Raw genomic sequence first — 17496 nt, 5'->3', positions numbered from 1 at the left:
GTGTGTGTGTTGATATCTCAATTAGCTGCTCCTGCATTAGTATGGATTGATCTGTTATTGGGATCTAGAGTTTGTCTACGTGCTAAAGAGTTCAATAGAGAGTCCAATAGGGTATATCAGGTGAAGAGTGTCTTCAAATCTGTTGCTTAGGTCGTCATAAAATAGTTCGTAAAAGTCAATAAACAATGAGATGGGCGAGTCGATTATTATTCGAATTATCTGATCGAATTAACTGGCTATCAGCGAAGAAATTATTTTAATTGTAAACTATTTTTTTCGGACCTCCATACGGTCGTATGCGGACCACAGTTTGAGAACCACTTCTTTATAAACAAACAAAATCCCGCTCCTAATAAAGACCAGCTTAGCACTCGAACTTCTGGCCCAACACACATAGTCTCCCCTGAATAAAAAAATGTTAACAACACAATTCTCATGTCTCACAATAATAAACAACTTGCACACAGTCTCACATCTTACACCCCTCTCTCCTGACATACTGTACTAGTGGAGAGGCTTTTACAAAACTTATATTGACTCTGTCCGTCTGGAAAAAAATCTATTTTCTGATCAAGTTGAAACTTCACTACTGGAATTCTGTCTCCCCGCGCCTTCGATATGGGGTCACGGAGGTCACGGTCTCACGCGTGACGGCTGGGGGATTGGTGGTCTCAGGATTCGAGACCAAGATCGTCTAGACCAGGGGTTCTCAACCTTTGGGGGTCGATTGACGATTTGCCAGGGGTCGCCTAAGACCATGGATGTGGTGTGCTTTTACTGAGGCCCTAGGTTCCATGAGAAACGCAAAGGAAAGATGATAATGATGATAGACCATATTATCACTTATGATCTAATGGGGTGTTTCTTCCTAGTCACGTCGTGGTTGTGTTTACATCTCACCCCGTACTTAGTTTTTGTTTGTTTATAGTGGGAATCTGAAGTGTTTTATGACAATATTTAGTGGTTTTAATTTTTAATTAATTAATTAGCGCCAAACTATAATTTGTTAATATTTTAATAATAGGAAAATCTAAGATATACATCTTTTTATAATTTCACTTAAAAAGATAGTTAAACAATTGACAGATGGTTCGGAAGCGTTGGTCTATAGGTCATATAGGTCATACACTGACATTACTAAAGCTATATGCTCAGAGCATTCAGGTGATCAAACCTAGAAAAAAAAAACAGTAACACTTTCACCCACACCCATCCCTTTCTGCCTTAAAATAAACAGGCTAGAACGCTAAACGGTGGAGAGTTGACCATTAGTTTGTGTTGGATTGGTCAGATAGGCCTAGTCTATCGTGTAGTCGGTGTCTCGATATGTCGACTAGTAGCTATAATGATGAAAAGACTGCCGTCTCCTTGTGCATAATAGGGTTGATTGTCTAGCGAATAAATAGCACATCTGAAGGTCAAGGATAATTATAGATCGACTATAACACAGGCCAAATTTGTCTTACCCCATCCTTTCATTGTTACTTGCCAAGTAGGCCTACAATGTCTTTAGATCTATTTCGTCTACGCATTTTTTAAACTTTGCTGTAACATTTCGTATAAAGTAACTTACTGAATTTCTAAAAAATGCAAAAACATTATAGGGCCTAATACATGTAGGCCTATACAACACACATTTTAATAATTCTTATTATGTCATTGATATGCATAATATATCAGGAACTATCGGTATATGAAATACATAAGTTGAACTAATAGCTGAAGTTTATAAAAAAAAAAGGTATAACAATGCCAATGATTCAACTACTTATATATATATATATATATACCGGTATATATTTGCGCGTGTGTGTGTTTGTGTGTGTGTGTAGTTTACAACCAGCCTTTTTTTTATCATGCAAGATCGTTTGTAAACATCGTATTTCTGGATTTATTGGATATAGATTTCACAAAAAATATAAAATAAATAAAATAAAATAAAATAAAAAGAACTTCCATTCAAATAGATTAACTGGGTTTAGACCAAATATGCTATCGTTTGTTGCATCAGTACTTTTGACAGAGACTAGTTGGCTTATACTGCCTACATCTCAATGGTAAAGTGACATTGAGATATACCAAAAAAAAAAAAAACTAATTGTAGAAACAGTTGTTCCTTCTTTAATACTCTTAAAATAATTGAACTATTCATACATTTATTCAGTTGACTTTAGCATGTTATATATTATGATATTAGCAGTTGAAAAGTAATGGAAATAACAAGGCCTAGCCTCTGTAAACACGCCACAGAGTGACTTTTTGAAAAGTAGATCGAGATTCGGAACAACCCCATTACAACCAAAAATGTTTAAGATACAATTCCATTTTATTAACATGAACAAGAAGAGAAAAAAAAAACTAACAGAAGACTGCCAACACACTAATAACACGTGAACACACTGAACATTTGAACAAAGGAGACTACAAGAACCCCCCCCCCCCTCCACCCAATTGCAGTAATACCATCAATTATTTTATCAAAATGCAGGGGAGGGGGAAGTCATACCGACTCACGTGTGCAGTGTGATTAGGGCTAGCCACTATTACGAAAAACCTGATTGAAACAAACCAAACCACTGGTAGGCCTATACAGGGATCAACATTAAGAGGTTAGATATAGTTTAGCGCTGTGTGCTACAAACTGCCTAATGGTCGTCTACGCCGTCTCCTTATTTTTCCACAGGGAGACCCACAAAACATTTCCCACGTTTGGGTATAGCTGCAAGGCAGCAAAGGTTTGAGTTCTGTTTTTCGTCTGCTAGGTGGGTAGCAAACCAAGGTTAATGAAAACAGTTCCGCAGATTCAATATTTGTGCCACACGTGAAAATCAAGAAATATATAAGAAACTGCTCTTTGCGAAACCTTTTACAATGATATTTCAAGAAAATTAACTAATTAATATTTAATATTGGAAGGACTACTTCATAGAACAACACATTCCTATATGAAGCATTATATTCATAGCAACGGAGGATAAGCCTTAAAAAAAAAGCAACATTTCCAGTGTGTTTAGTGATTTCAGCAATACATATAAATTATTTTTTTTTAATTGGTTTAAATTTCAATATAAATGTTTGTTTTATATGTTTCGGATGTTTCTTGAGAGTTGAAGATAATTACTTCCTAGTCCAAACCTACCGCAGGAAGACGGGAGATGGGTTTGAACCCTGGACCATTGATAAATCTTGAACGACAGTCCAGCGCGCAAACCGCACGACCAGGCAGCCAGCAATAGTTCTATATGACTTCATATGTAGGTTTAAAATTTTCACTCTTCAACTAACAACATTTAGAAATTATTTTAAAAAAATGTTTATGGATTTGCAAAAACCGAAAACCAGAAAAAATGGCAAGGGGTCTACGAGACAAAACAGTTTGGGAACCACTGCTTTACATCTTCTGCTTTAATCACATAAACTCACTCTCAAATGATGAATTGAATGGGTGTGAAATATAATCATGTGTGTGACCAGATGTACACAAATCATTTAGAGAACAGAAAAATTGCATTCTACGTGGATTCCTAGGACGCCCCTGCTGAGTCCACCCAACTCTAATGGGTGCTTAACATTAGTTGGGGAAGGTAAAGGCGGTTGACCGTTGTATTGGTCATATAAAACCCTCGTTGAAACAGTCGGCCATTGAAATAGATGAGCTTTAACATCATCTACCCCTCCCTATCAATAGCAAGGTCTGAAATGGGTAGGCTACCTATGAGTTGTTTTGCAATTTAAGATTGAATGACACGTTTCATTAACTAAGTTGCAAAACTTTTTTTTTAAGTTTTATTTTCATTGTCCTCCTTTTTAAGGCTCTGTCCTTCTTTCTGTGCTCCTTGGGCTTGCATGTATATAGTGACCCTAATCTAGCCGGACATCTTATAAAAAAGGACCAATCTCTTATTTACTTCTACTATAATGAATTGGGTTGCTATAAGAATACTTCTTATTTTATCTTATGAATTACAGACGTTTCTCAAAAATATAATTACGTCCTTATCAAATACATGTGTTAATCTAGTTACGCATGTTAATTAGGGACAACCGCTAAACTCTTCCCACCGTCACCATATTGTAGTAACTTTAGTGGCGGACTAAAAGGGTTAATGTGTGTGCGGCCTACTGACATACATTGCTCATGCCAATCACACAGGTCAAGGGCTGTTGAATAAGGGGACAGTACTGCTAGTGCACGCAAGTATGACCTGTGCTGAGGTCATGTGACAGATAGCCTTTACGGGGGAGAGACTCAGTGTGTAAAGAAAGGACAGTTGAGTCCAAGACAGCAAGAGAAAGACTGTGCAGTACCTTGAGAGTCCTCGAAGATGTAGCTGTGAGAGCTAGAGAGACTTGTAGGGATTAGTTAGGCAGTTCTGTTGTGAAGAAAAGCATTTCAGTTAGTGTAGCCAATTGTGTTTATTGGCTGTTGTTGATGTAATTTGTCATTAAACCGCCACTTTGTTTATTGAAGCTTTTGTAGTCAAGTTGTTTTAGATGTGTTGTGTTGTTGGCAGTGTTTGCAAAAGGCCTGATAGAGAAGATCGTAACAATATAAACACACACACATACACAATCCATATTAAGGCCACCAAGTGAAAAAAAAAATAAGCGAAAAGTTTCGCTAAATACTCAGAACGTGCGAAGTGTTCCTTTAAGGAAAAAGTTTGGGAAACACTGCACTAGAGACACAATAGCGCTGACTTTTATCTAGGTTTTCTTTCAGTGGACAGTGACTTGAAATTCCCATCGCTTAAAAATTAAAATATGAACAAGAAAATATATAAAAAAAAAATACTTTTAGAAAAAAAAACTACAAACTTTTTGACCAGACAGACAGAGTTGATATAAGCTTTGTAAAAACAATGGACCTCATTCACCAATCGTAAACAAACAACATTTAGCACGTGTCGCTCTATCTCTTCTATATAATTTATGATCTCATGTTTAATTCATGATGGTTGTCACGTGACAGTTTTTTTCCGTTGTTTTATCAATGAGATCACGTGACTAAATGTTGTTTGTTTACGATTGGTGAATGAGGTCCATTGGGGAAGGGGAGGGGGAGTGTTTGAAATTCCCCACGACCCCCCCCCCCATTGGGAGGGCACCCAAATTAGTGTGTTTTTTTATATAAAAAAAATAAATATTACGCAAAATGCGGAGGCCTCAAAAGAGGTCAAGCCCTGGGCCCCCCAACGATGAAAAATTCCTAGCTACGCCCCTGGTGGCCGCCTGTTCGAGCGATATGCACTTCAATGCTCGTCGTCAATGACGTCATCCCCCGACGTCACGCACGAGGTTTGGCCTGGAATGAATGATCTTCATTTCGAAAGAAGTGTCCGAAACTTTAAAAAAAAACCCACATCACTTACACAATAGACCTGTTTTTTACAAAGCGTATACCAAATCTTGTCTGTCTGGTAAAAAGTTTGAACACGTCATTTCTCCCATTCCCATTCTTGGATCAAGTTGAAACTTTAACACAATTATTCTTTGGCGAAGAAAATACATGAATCAATAACAAATTTGTACTGGGGAGGGGGGCGTGGTGGCATATTGGTTAAGCGCTCGGCTTTGTGAAGACTGGGATTTTGAATTTCGGTCCACCCAAATCTAATGGTGACCTGACTTAATTTGGGAAAGTAAAGGCGGTTGGTCGTTGTGCTGGCCACATGACACCCTGCTCGTTAAAAGTTGGCCATAGAAACAGATGACCTTAACATCATCTGCCCCATAGATCGCAAGGTCTGAAAGGGAAACTTTCCTTTTACAATATTGAAATTTATAGTTGCGAATGTGGAGTTCTTCCCCATACCCTAGAAAAGCTTTTTAAAAGTATTTTCATATTTTGCCTTTTTTATGTTCCTATTCTTGTCCAGATAGTGTATCCAGTACTTCTGAAAGACCTTTTTGTTTCAGGTAATTTGCATTGCTGACGAGGAGCAAGATCACTCAAAAAAATCTATGTGCGTATTCTGAAAACCAATATGTTCATTACAAACTTAAATTCCTGTATCTAAATTTATCTATTTATCTATCACAATGACTTTTTCAATGAAAAATCCTTTTTAAACGAATCATCTGAACATGTTAAAATGTGGGTAAGTTAATAGCGTACACAAATTCTACGTTCAAACTATGTCAGCATAGTCTAGGGCCTGGCCTAGACTATTGATCAATATTTGTTTTATTAGTATTCCTTCTTATTTAGATCGATCTCAAATTACATAATTCGAGATCATTTAAAATTTAGAGCATTTAAAGCGAAGACCAGAAAGTGAGAACTTAAAATTATAAATATGAATTACAAAAAAGATTACTTCCGCAAGAAGTTTATCTTATTGACGTCTGAAACACAAACATGGCAAGCTATAGAGTCAATATTTAACCATTTGACAACTAGAGTGGCCGTGATACGCCGCTACTGGTAGTCAACTAGCCGGAGGAAATTCCAGCTACCCGTCGCCTCAGCGTGGCCCTCCGGTGGAAACGTCTAGTGATGGAAACTAGATAGTCTACGTGTAGCGAACCAGGCCCGGCCGGGCTTCCCTGGGTGAGCTTTTGTTTTTTTTTTTCTCTCACTCGGGGTTGGGATGGAAAAAAACGCCCGGAACCCAGTCCGAAAAGTCCGTCACGCCGTTCCACAAGGGGGCCGTCATCAGTGTCCCGTTAGCTGGAGTGGCGGTCCTTGCACGGAACAGTGGCGGTTACAGTATAGGAATATGAGACAAGCTCCCCAAGTTAGCACTGTTCTCGGCCACTTGTAGCGAGTGGGGCCCAGGAACGGGGACGGTGCGCTGTGTACACGTCACGGTCCGGTCTGGCCCAGTCAATCGATATGGCAGTCTACCGTTAGGAGCTCTCAGACAAGTGGCGTAGCTAAAGTGGGGGTAGGAGGGGGGAGCATTTCAAAATCCCCCCGGGTCCCCACTTGAGGGGGGCCCCCAAATGAGTGTTTTTTACATTGAAAGTTTAATATTAAGCAACTGCAGGGGCCCCCAAAGAGGCCAAGCCCGCGGGCCCCCAATCGATGAAAAATTCCTAGCTACGCCCCTGCCTCAGACAGGACAGAGGTGAAGAGCCCTACGTCCAGGCCTGGTAGTTAGATAAAAGCCTTTCTAACCACCAATGGGATAATGGCGCCTACGGCGCCGACGCCCTTCTGGACTTCACTGTAGGTAGACAACTAGAGCGTGACCGCTATGTCGAAGGCGCCGATTAGTCACCGATTTTGGGTTGTTTCGTTTACGCACGCACTGCTAGTTTTTAAATAACTATTTAGACGTCTATACCTTTACTAACTCTGACCTAGAAGAGCGATAGTGAAGCTATCTTTAGGTGCTTATGAATATCTCAAATATCTGCATTCTTCAGCATGTTGGAATGGATTTTTTGAAAATTACGTTTTTCTTTGCTAGCCTTCAAAATGAAACATATTTAGGCTTATGTGTAGGCTTTAATAGAATAAGATTCTAATGGGAATATTAATGTTTCAGCTGTAGAATATGGATATAAATAATGATTGGGGTAAGTAATTCTAGTAGTAGACTTAGCTTAGACTTTAACTACTTTAAGACTACATCTAGTCTGACTCTGACTAGACTACTAGACTCCTATAGAACTATAGAGTATAGAGGTCTATAATAAGTACATCTATATTACTATATAATAAATAAATAATAGACTATAGAGATAGACTAGATTTAGATGAAGATTCAAGATCTAGACTATACTAGTTCTAGAGACGAGTAAACTAGAATCTAGATCTATCTAGATTTCTAGTAGATAGTAGAGACAGTAGAGTCTAGATCTAGAAAAAATCTAGAACTAGTTACTAGAGTTAACTAGACTAATATAGAGTTTCTAGTAGCAATTTGGGTAGCAATTTGTATAAATTTGTTGAATTTGTCTCATTAACATTTGACAAATTTGAGACCAATTTTTTTTAGTAGTGAAAATGAATAAAAAAATTGATGCTAGATGAGTAGATCCAGTATTGAATATATGTTAGAATAGATCTAGTGAAATGGGAGATTGGAAGGCAACTAGATCTAGATCTAATCTAAAATAATCTAAATTATATGACGTGATATTTTAATGTTTTTGAGCTCTGCAGGCCTATTTATGACTTTAAACATGATGAATGAATCGGTGAATATGATATCATAATATCATTCAATGACGCTGAACGTGAACCCTACGTCTATTTTTTTCTATTATAAAAAGAATGTTTTTGACATTTTTGCTATGTTTTATTAGATCTAATTATTTTTTTCCTGTGAATTTAGTCATAAAATTGATTTTTTTAAAATATCTGATACAGAGTTATATATCCCTTCTCTTAGCCTGTCTTAGGGATAGATAGTTTCTGACAACTGTTTAGTGGTGAAAAGGTTAATATAAACTAGATCTATAATTAGTATAATATAATAACGTATAGATCTCTAGAGATAGATTAGATTGAATAGATTATAGATCTAGATCTATAGAAATCTATACTAAACTGACTAAATGGTATAATACTATTTATAATGTGTATAACATAGATCTACTGACTAGATGACTATATTGTCTAGATCTATAACTAGTTAGTAGTGTAACTATAATTTAATACTATAATAATTTAATAAAGTATGGACTCTATAAGTAGTATAAGTACTATATAACTTATATTATTATAATTATATAATATAAAAATATAGTATAAATAATATTAATGGACCTCATTCACCAATCGTAAATAAACACATTTAGCCATGGCATAATATTGATAAAACAATAAAAAATATGTATCAGGTGACAGCCACTATAGATGGCATGTACTTTGTATAGAAGATATAGATAATCACGTGGTTAAATGTTGTTTTGTTTACGATTGGTGAATGAGGTCCATTAACTATATTATAATTTTATTTAGTATGAAAAAAATATAGTATAAAATAGTAGTATTTTAATTAAGTATAGTCTAGTGACTAGTCTATAGTGACTATAGTGATGGTATTGTCAGACAAATAGTATAGACAGATACTCAGATAGTGTGAGATAGTCATACTATTTTAGTATTATAATTAAGTATAGTCTAGTAACTAGTCTATAGTGACTATACTCAGATAATAGTATAGACAGATAGTGTGAGATAGTCATAGTATAATGATTATGATAATAATGACTATTGTGATTTTCTAGATCTATAGTAATATATTTTATATAATAATAAATTACAATAGATCTATTATAATCTAGATCTAGAGTAGTTTATGCTATTCGGACACCTATAGGCCAAAATTTCAAAGTTTGACTTTGACAGCGCATTATTTGACAATGGTTTGACTTAGAAAAGAAATAAGTATCAAAATCTTCTTTAGTTTAAGTTTAAGGAGAATAAGGATGACTACTTATATTTGTACCCCTAACCTATATTTGTTATTATATTTAAGGGCAAAGAGGCCATGTGTTTTTATTTAATGCAGACAAATTTGACTCACATTATTTTATTCCGGAGACCATATAATTTATTTCAGTCAGTCTCTATATTTAGGCATTAATATTAACTAAATTTTTGTTTTTTGTTTATTAATTTAATACATTTCTAATACAGATGATCTTTGTAGAATAGTACAGGTTAGGATAGCCATTCTTGCCTAAAAAGCTGAATCCTCTATATTCTCTCTATATAAATCTATCTAGTAGGTCTAGATCTAGGCATTTAACTACATTCAATGTACCAACTTACTACAAATATTTGCCCATTTATTCTCTATAAAAAAATAACAACAAACAAACAAATATAATATAAGATCATTAACATTGATGTCCAAAACTGGCTGTCTGAAATAAATTTGGGTAAGAAAATTGTAATTTAATTCAAACACCCTATTATTTTTGTTATATAAAATAAAACAACTTGGCTTATGAATCAAATAAAACAGCTCCAAAAACAGAATAAGTATTGCCGGGCTCATTAGCATAGACTTAGTCAACCAAAAAAATATTCTCTTAATCCTAAGAAGAGGTAAAGTCATCTGGGTAACATAAGAAAAAACAAAAACCTGATGTAGACATTTGAAATTCTTTTTTCTTACATAAAAAGACAGCTAATATTACTTCAACCTAACACAGATGTTCCGTGTTACATCAAAAGAGGCCATTTTATGTACTTTTTCACACATTTTCTACAATTTTAAAATTCCACTATTAGATTTTCAATCTCAAAATATCACAATTTATAAATTAACCATTTCTAATTGCAATGAAAAGAAAATAGTGACATTTTTATTTGAATTTTTTTAGTTATAGACTTTATAGTGAACCAATACCTATTTGTCACCAGTACTTGAGAAACACTCATATATAAAATAAGATATAGGTTGGGGAAAGCATAAGTGGTGTTTGCTTTTTTCTGTTTTCATGACACCCTTGTTAACCACAGGTCAAAGAAACAAATGACGTTAACATCATCTGTCCTCATAAATCACAAGATCTGAAAAGGGGTACTTTACTATAAACATGCTAATTAAAATTAAACATTTTAAGTCATTTCTTCTAACTGGTTCATTGAAATACAATGTTACAAATCATTTCTTGCCATTCTAGATTCAGGAAATCTTATCCACATACACTGAGGTAAAGACTACAATCTGTGTCTATCTAACAACAAGAAGCCTGTAATTGTCTGTGCTACAACCTTAGCCCCTGACAGTCTGATAGAGTTCCTGAATGAGTTTTATGGTAATTCTACTTTAGAGGTAAGGCCATTGCTTAAACATACAACCAGTGTATAATAAATAGAACTTTAACAGAGTTGTAATAATAATAATTTATTTATAAAGCGCTGTTAACAAACAAAATGTAGGCTCAAGGCGCTGTAATAACATTACAAACACAAACATGACAATCACAATAAAAAGCTAATCTAAAAAAATTTTAAACAAGTAGGTCTTAATGTTCTTCTTAAAAGTGGTATAGCATGTTGTCTGTCTGAGATCAATGGGGAGTGAGTTCCAAACCTTTGGTCCGTGCACTGAAAAATCCCGCAGACCGTAGCTTTTGAGGGAGAAACGTTGCACCACTAAAAGCGTTGAGTCCATTGAGCGCAGGGCTCTCTGGGGGACATATGGAGTAATCAGTTCTCTAAGGTACAGGGGCATCTCATTGTTATATATACACTGATGACAAAGTGTACTTTAAGCCTCTCATAAAATAACAAAACTGCTACAGATGGGATGAGGTGGCCTCAGCTTGGGAGTCACTGTACAGAAGATTGTCCATATTTCAAAAGAAATTGGACTGAAAACTTGATTAGTTGTAAAGAAAAAATTTAACCCAAGAAACTTAAAAATGTTTCATTCAGCTATCAGAATGCTTAGCCTTATATACCTTTTTTTTTCAAAAATAGAGATGCAATTCTGCTGTGTCCCTGTGAGTTGGAAACCAGAAAGCAAGTCATCTACTAGTGGTGTAATAGAGTCATATACATCAAGGGATGAGCACTAAAAGATGTGGACCTGATGTGGTGTCATGAAGCTTTTGCTTTCTTCTTTTGGCTGTTCGTTTAACACAAGACAAAGCACAGACTGTAAGATTTTGTTTTCCATTTTATGTTAGATTTTTGTTTTAAATTTCTTTTTAAGATTGACTTCATGTTTCTTCACTCAACCTCATGTACGTAAGACTGTCTGAACATTTGATTCCATGAGTGGTACTCAGACATTGGTCTTTAAATAAAGCTTGCAATAATCTGGTTAACAAATTGCAGTCTCACTTCGAAACTGAATGATGCAAACATATTACATATATAAAGGCTGTTTCTGGGGTTACTGGTTATTGCCCTGCTTGTTACAGTCCCTTATTTTGTTTATATAATTCACTAATTTCTCTCATAAAATGTGGACCCCAGTGCTGTTACATATGTTATATGTTTCCAAGGTTGTTGTTTTTTGGTACTCCTTGGTAAGGTTTTGTTTTACTTGTCCATTCTTGGGCATCTATGTGTTTGGTATTCTTGTATTTATTTGATAAGATTAATGTTTTAACATAGTTCCTTTAGAAATACGTAGGTGGTATGAAGTAATAATAACCTAAATAAATTATGTACATATCAATAACAGGGGATTATGTAGTTTCTTTGTTCATCTTAACAATAAGTCTCAACATCAATTAATATTATATTGAGGGGGTGAATATTCACTCATTATAAATTTCAGCATACACATTCATTATGTATTATTACCTATATAATTTATTTCTAGTATTGATATTTCTCTTAATGTTTTCTTGTCAAGTCTTTGGACATTTGTTTCTACATGAGTGTGACAAGGGAACAGCACTCTAACTTATCAAGAAAACTTTTGGCAAATTCAGTTTTGAAAACCAATCCAGTCGTCAATGGTATGATTTAATTTAAATTATTTGTCTAGCATCATAGACAGGGGGGAAGGGGGTAACTGAGAGAAGTTTTCCATGATACCTTTAGGCGCTAAACAAACTCGGCTCAGCTAGAGTGTGAATTTGAACTCAAGCTCTCTTGATGTAGGTAGCTCATTGGTTTATCCCACTCAGCCACACATCCCACACTCTAATTAGTTAGAAAAAAGGTTTTGTTGATTGATTATTAGACTCACATTCTGACCCTTGGTTTAAACTTGATCTCTTTATTTATTTTGAATATCTCAAGAGGAAGAAAAAAAAAGTGATATGTAAGAAATGAGTACCAACTGTTTGATCAACATAGTTCAGTGTAATTCTGTTGTACATCCTGTTAGAAAACTGTTGACAGTTCAGTGTTCCACTGTTCCATGTTTACTTTATTTGTTTTGTTGGATGTTTGCTTTATACAGACATGCCTACCATCCTGCATTATGCGGAACCGTCTCGCAAAATCATCAAAAAAAAGCTCACATGTTCCGCCGTCCCGCATTCACGCGTTTTTGTTCTACCGGATAGTAAAAGCTACACCTGTATTTCTATTAATATTGTTAGGCCCCTCCACGCTGTCTTTTCCAGATACGCCAAACGAAGGTAACACTTAAATATCGAAACAACACAGGCGAAAGGCAAACAATATAATGGTAGTCGACGCTGATAAACGATGTCCAACAAGAAGTTTAAACTAAATCTCCATGTTAATAAAAATATACCAATATCCAAAAAGTGGACATGATTCAATAATGTCAGTTCTGAAATACATTAACGTTTTTGTTTCAAATAAAAGAATTGGTTTTTAAAACTATGACTATGCATCAAATATTTTTTAGTACAAAGACAAGGCGTGTTAATCTAAAAAGAAATAAAATTTTACATTAAAAATTTGCATTACATACATAGCAGCGATGTCTGGCACTTTTTAAAAGCTTGTCTTGACCTATGAGGGGTCAAGTAAACATGTAATATTTCTTTACTACGTCATATCTGTCTAGATATGCAGGTATATCTCCAGAGGTAGAGATGAGCAACCCCCACCTCCTTTTGTTTCTTTAGTCCATAACATTGAGTTCACAGAATTCACAGCTGACCACATTAAGCCAGATGTCAACGTGTTGACACTGTCTAGAGGTCACATCTTATGAGGAAACTGAGTTTGTTTACTTGGAGAAGAATTTTTATTAGGGGGGGGGGGACTACAAGCCAAATCTTTATAAGGTTAATCTGGTATGAGTTTGGTTATTATGAGATAGGTTGTCAATCAAGGGTCTGGACCACAAGCCACACCTTTTATACTATTGGCCAAGTAATAAGTTTGTTTAGTTTGAGTTAAGTCTCAATTAGGAGGCTGGACTACAAGGCAAACAGACACTGACCAGGGGTATCTTTAAAGGGAGGGCTCAAGAGACTCAACACCCCCAACTTCTTATTTGTTTAATCCATGACAATGTATTGATAGACATTTACCATTCTTAAGCCAGAATGGATAATGCAGATTGTTGAGAAACATTGACACTGTTTAGAGGTCACTAGATGATGACACTAAGTTTGTTTACTTGGAGAGAAATGTCATTTGCGCTGAATACACATTCATTGCACAATAAAATAAAACAAATATGTGCATGTGTGCATGTATATATCTTTTTTTCCTTGTATTAAAACTAATTTCGATGTTTAATTCTATTGACTTAATATATAAAGGAAAACCTTACAGTAAAATTTAACATCGCAGAAAATAAATTGATCTAAAGCACCACAATTAGATCTAGCAAACAAAGAAAAAAATATGCTGGAATGTTAAGAAACACTTGACCTCTGTAACTAAGATACGGATATAATTTATCTATATGCTTGACTGACCATGCCAATGTATTATCTTTTTTTGCCTGCACACTAAACACTATTGCGTATGCATGAGGGTCAACACAATCATCTATACCCACTACACTAGGACTACATGTGTAGGCTCACTACGGCTATCTAACCAGGTTGCTACAATCAGTTGAACACAAAGTCTATTTATGTTTTTTTTTTTGGTAGGGAGGGTGTGGGTGAGTTTTTTCTTCTTCTATAGTTGGTTTTCCTAATTCTCTTAGATCCTTATAACAGTAGATCTAAACATAGATATCAATAGTAGGCCTACAGACTACAATTAAATCTATGCTTCGCAACATTTAAGGCTCAGGTTATAAGTAGGTATAATGGATGTTCCTGCTGTTAATAAAATATCGTTTGCCGCAAATGTATTAATAAATATATGACCTACTACGCTTAAGATTCCAACTATTAACTAACAGCTATCAGTATTAAGCCCTTAAAGCCAGAACCAGAATCAGTCTTTGGACTAAAAATTACAAATCTGATGACCAGTTGTTGCTCAGAAATTCTTGAACACATACATCCAATCACCATTCAAGCCAGATGAGAGATTTACATTAGTAAATAGTTAAATATATACTAACATATTTTACATTGACTCTCCAACACACAGCCTTTATGGTTGGCAGCCTCGTACATACACACAGACACGCTTATGCTACACAGATTAATTTCTGTTTATAAATACTGTTAATCCTTAATAAATCAATCAGTAACAGAGTTTAAAACAATAAGGTATATACAAGGAAAAAAAATAATACCAACAAATATAAGTATATTATTTAACAGTTTTGTAAAATGTTCAGCAATACAAGCTATTTACAAGACTCTTAGGTATCCGGCTCCAGCCCTGTGCGCCCCTACAGAGTATATTCTATCTCACTCTATGTCAAAGTAGTGTGACTACCAAAACATTTGTACAGTTACTTATAACCAGGTGTCCAGTAGGAGGGCATAAGGGATACATGCTCTTGAATTAGCTACATCAATCTATTTTCAGTGTTTGTAGAGAATCATTAAAGCATTATGATTACAATAAAAATACTTTTTTTGTCCCTTGAAACATAAACTGAGTGCCTTTGCACCCCATAATATGAGAAACAGTAATAGTTCTAGCTAGATTTCCCCTTCTAACATAATTTGTAATGCAAACTTCATTACTATCTTTAATACTATCAAGCTTTACATAACTCTAAAACTGTTTCTATGTTTGTTTAGGTTATCCACAGTACCAGGAGCCATTCAATCTTGCCCAGCAGACAGGCTCCCATGAAGTACTTAGTGATGGTCAAACAAAGTTTATTAGACAAATGGTTCTAGAGAATCCAGTAGCTTGGTGGGATTCTGATCTGCATAACAAATCAATTAGTGTTGTTGGTTCTTATACTTGGTAAGTGATTACTATAAAAGCCAAACATAATAGAAATAGCAGGTTAGCAAGCTTTACAGAAAGACTTGTTACAGATGTTGATATACAGGGTGACCCAAAAGTAAGTTTACAGTTATTAAACTACCTTTCATATGGTTGAAGCTACTTGCTTAGTAATACCAATAAAAACATTCCTCAGAGTATAAATTATCAGTTTTAATGGTAAACATGATAGCTATGATAGCTACATTGTGATAAAATAGTTGATACTTGTTTATGTTGGTGTAACATTGTGAGAATGTATTTTAATGTGTTATTGTCTTAGTATCTTTCATCAGTTCATGTGTCATTCTAGCTTAATAAAACCTTGTTTTAGGTTTCTCTACAGTGTTACTTTAATTCTTATTACAATGTATTTAGTTAGAACAAGGCATGAAATGATGAAAGATACAATAGGTCAAATACTAGTATCTGTTGTAAATAATAGCAAGTAGTGTAGCAAGTAAATATCAACACTTGTAGCAGTAGTATGATTGATAAACAAATAGTAGTTTATGTAGTATAGTATATAAAAAAAAAAACACTAGGCTGTAGTCTGGGATGGTAAACCTGTAAACCTACTCTTGGGCCACCTTGTATATAGAAACTGAAAAATTTTTTTTGCAATACTTTGGAAACCCAAACTTTTGTTCTATAATGTAAGACTTTATAAAAATATAATACATTGCTCATTATTTAAATATGATTGTATAATGCAATCTGGCTTGGTTATTACTGTTGCAAGCCTATTCCATAAACTGACTCAAAGCATTGAATATAAAATTTTAATGATAAAGTTTACTAATTATTACACATTTAAGCATTCTTTTTTAAAATATCTCTAATATAAAAAGTTAAGCTCACTAAAACAACTTAAATCTCCTCACTAAGTCATTGCAATGTGCTAAATTAGCCTTTCTGATTTCATGATTATCCATGTAAGCTGTCCATTTCACACACTAGAAAATGCATTTTGTAATATATTTAGTTACTAAACCTTATTTTTTATATTAATACAATAGACATTCTTCTATTTTATAGGTCTGATATTACAGACATCTGGTAATGTCTATATGTCAATAAATACATTGAGAATGTTATGTCAATGATTAGATTAAGAATGGTAATGACTTAGTGTCAATGATTAGATTAAGAATGGTAATGACTTAGTGTCAATGATAACATTGCAAATGGAAATGTGTTAGTGTCAATGATTAGATTGAGAATGGTAATGTTTTAGTGTCAATGATTACATTCAGAACGGTAATGTCAATGATTACTTTGAGAATGGTAATGTCTTAGTGTTAATGATTAGATTAAGAATGGTAATTTCTTATTGTCAATTATGTCATTGACACTGGTAATGTTTTAGTATCAATGATTATATTGAGAATGGTAATGTCTAAGTGTCAATAATTACATTGAGAATGTTATGTCAATGATTAGATTAAGAATGTTAATGACTTAGTGTAAATGATTACATTGAGAATGGTAATGTCTTGTCTATGATTACATTGAGAATGGTAATGTCTTAGTGTCAAAGATTAGATTAAGAATAATATGTCAATAATTAGATTAAGAATGGTAATGACTTAGTGTCAATGATTAGATTGAGAATGGTAATGTCTAAAAGACAATGCTTACATTAAGAATAATATGTCAATGATTAGATTAAGAATGGTAATGACTTAGTGTCAATGATTACATTGAAAATGGTAATGTCTTTTTGTCAGTGATTACGTTGAGAATGGTAATGTCTTAGTGTCAATGATTAGATTAAGAATGGTAAT

General features: G+C 34.5%; 1 long non-coding RNA gene across 2 annotated transcripts; it reads left to right on the top strand.

Annotated features, from left to right (window-relative positions):
* The first annotated feature begins 7367 nt into the window (after positions 1 to 7367).
* On the top strand, positions 7368 to 16222 carry LOC129927752 (uncharacterized). 2 transcript variants are annotated; one of them, XR_008779382.1, is made up of 5 exons: positions 7368 to 7527; positions 10594 to 10728; positions 11396 to 11575; positions 12282 to 12387; positions 15517 to 16222. It is a non-coding gene; the product is annotated as an uncharacterized LOC129927752 (long non-coding RNA). The 2 variants fall into 2 exon arrangements; XR_008779381.1 differs by having other exon boundaries at positions 10594 to 10745; positions 15517 to 16221.
* The last annotated feature ends 1274 nt before the right edge of the window (positions 16223 to 17496 follow it).

Source organism: Biomphalaria glabrata, chromosome 8 (genome assembly GCF_947242115.1).
Source record: "Biomphalaria glabrata chromosome 8, xgBioGlab47.1, whole genome shotgun sequence".
Classification (NCBI taxonomy): domain Eukaryota; kingdom Metazoa; phylum Mollusca; class Gastropoda; family Planorbidae; genus Biomphalaria; species Biomphalaria glabrata.
This window is presented reverse-complemented; position numbering and strand designations above follow the sequence as displayed.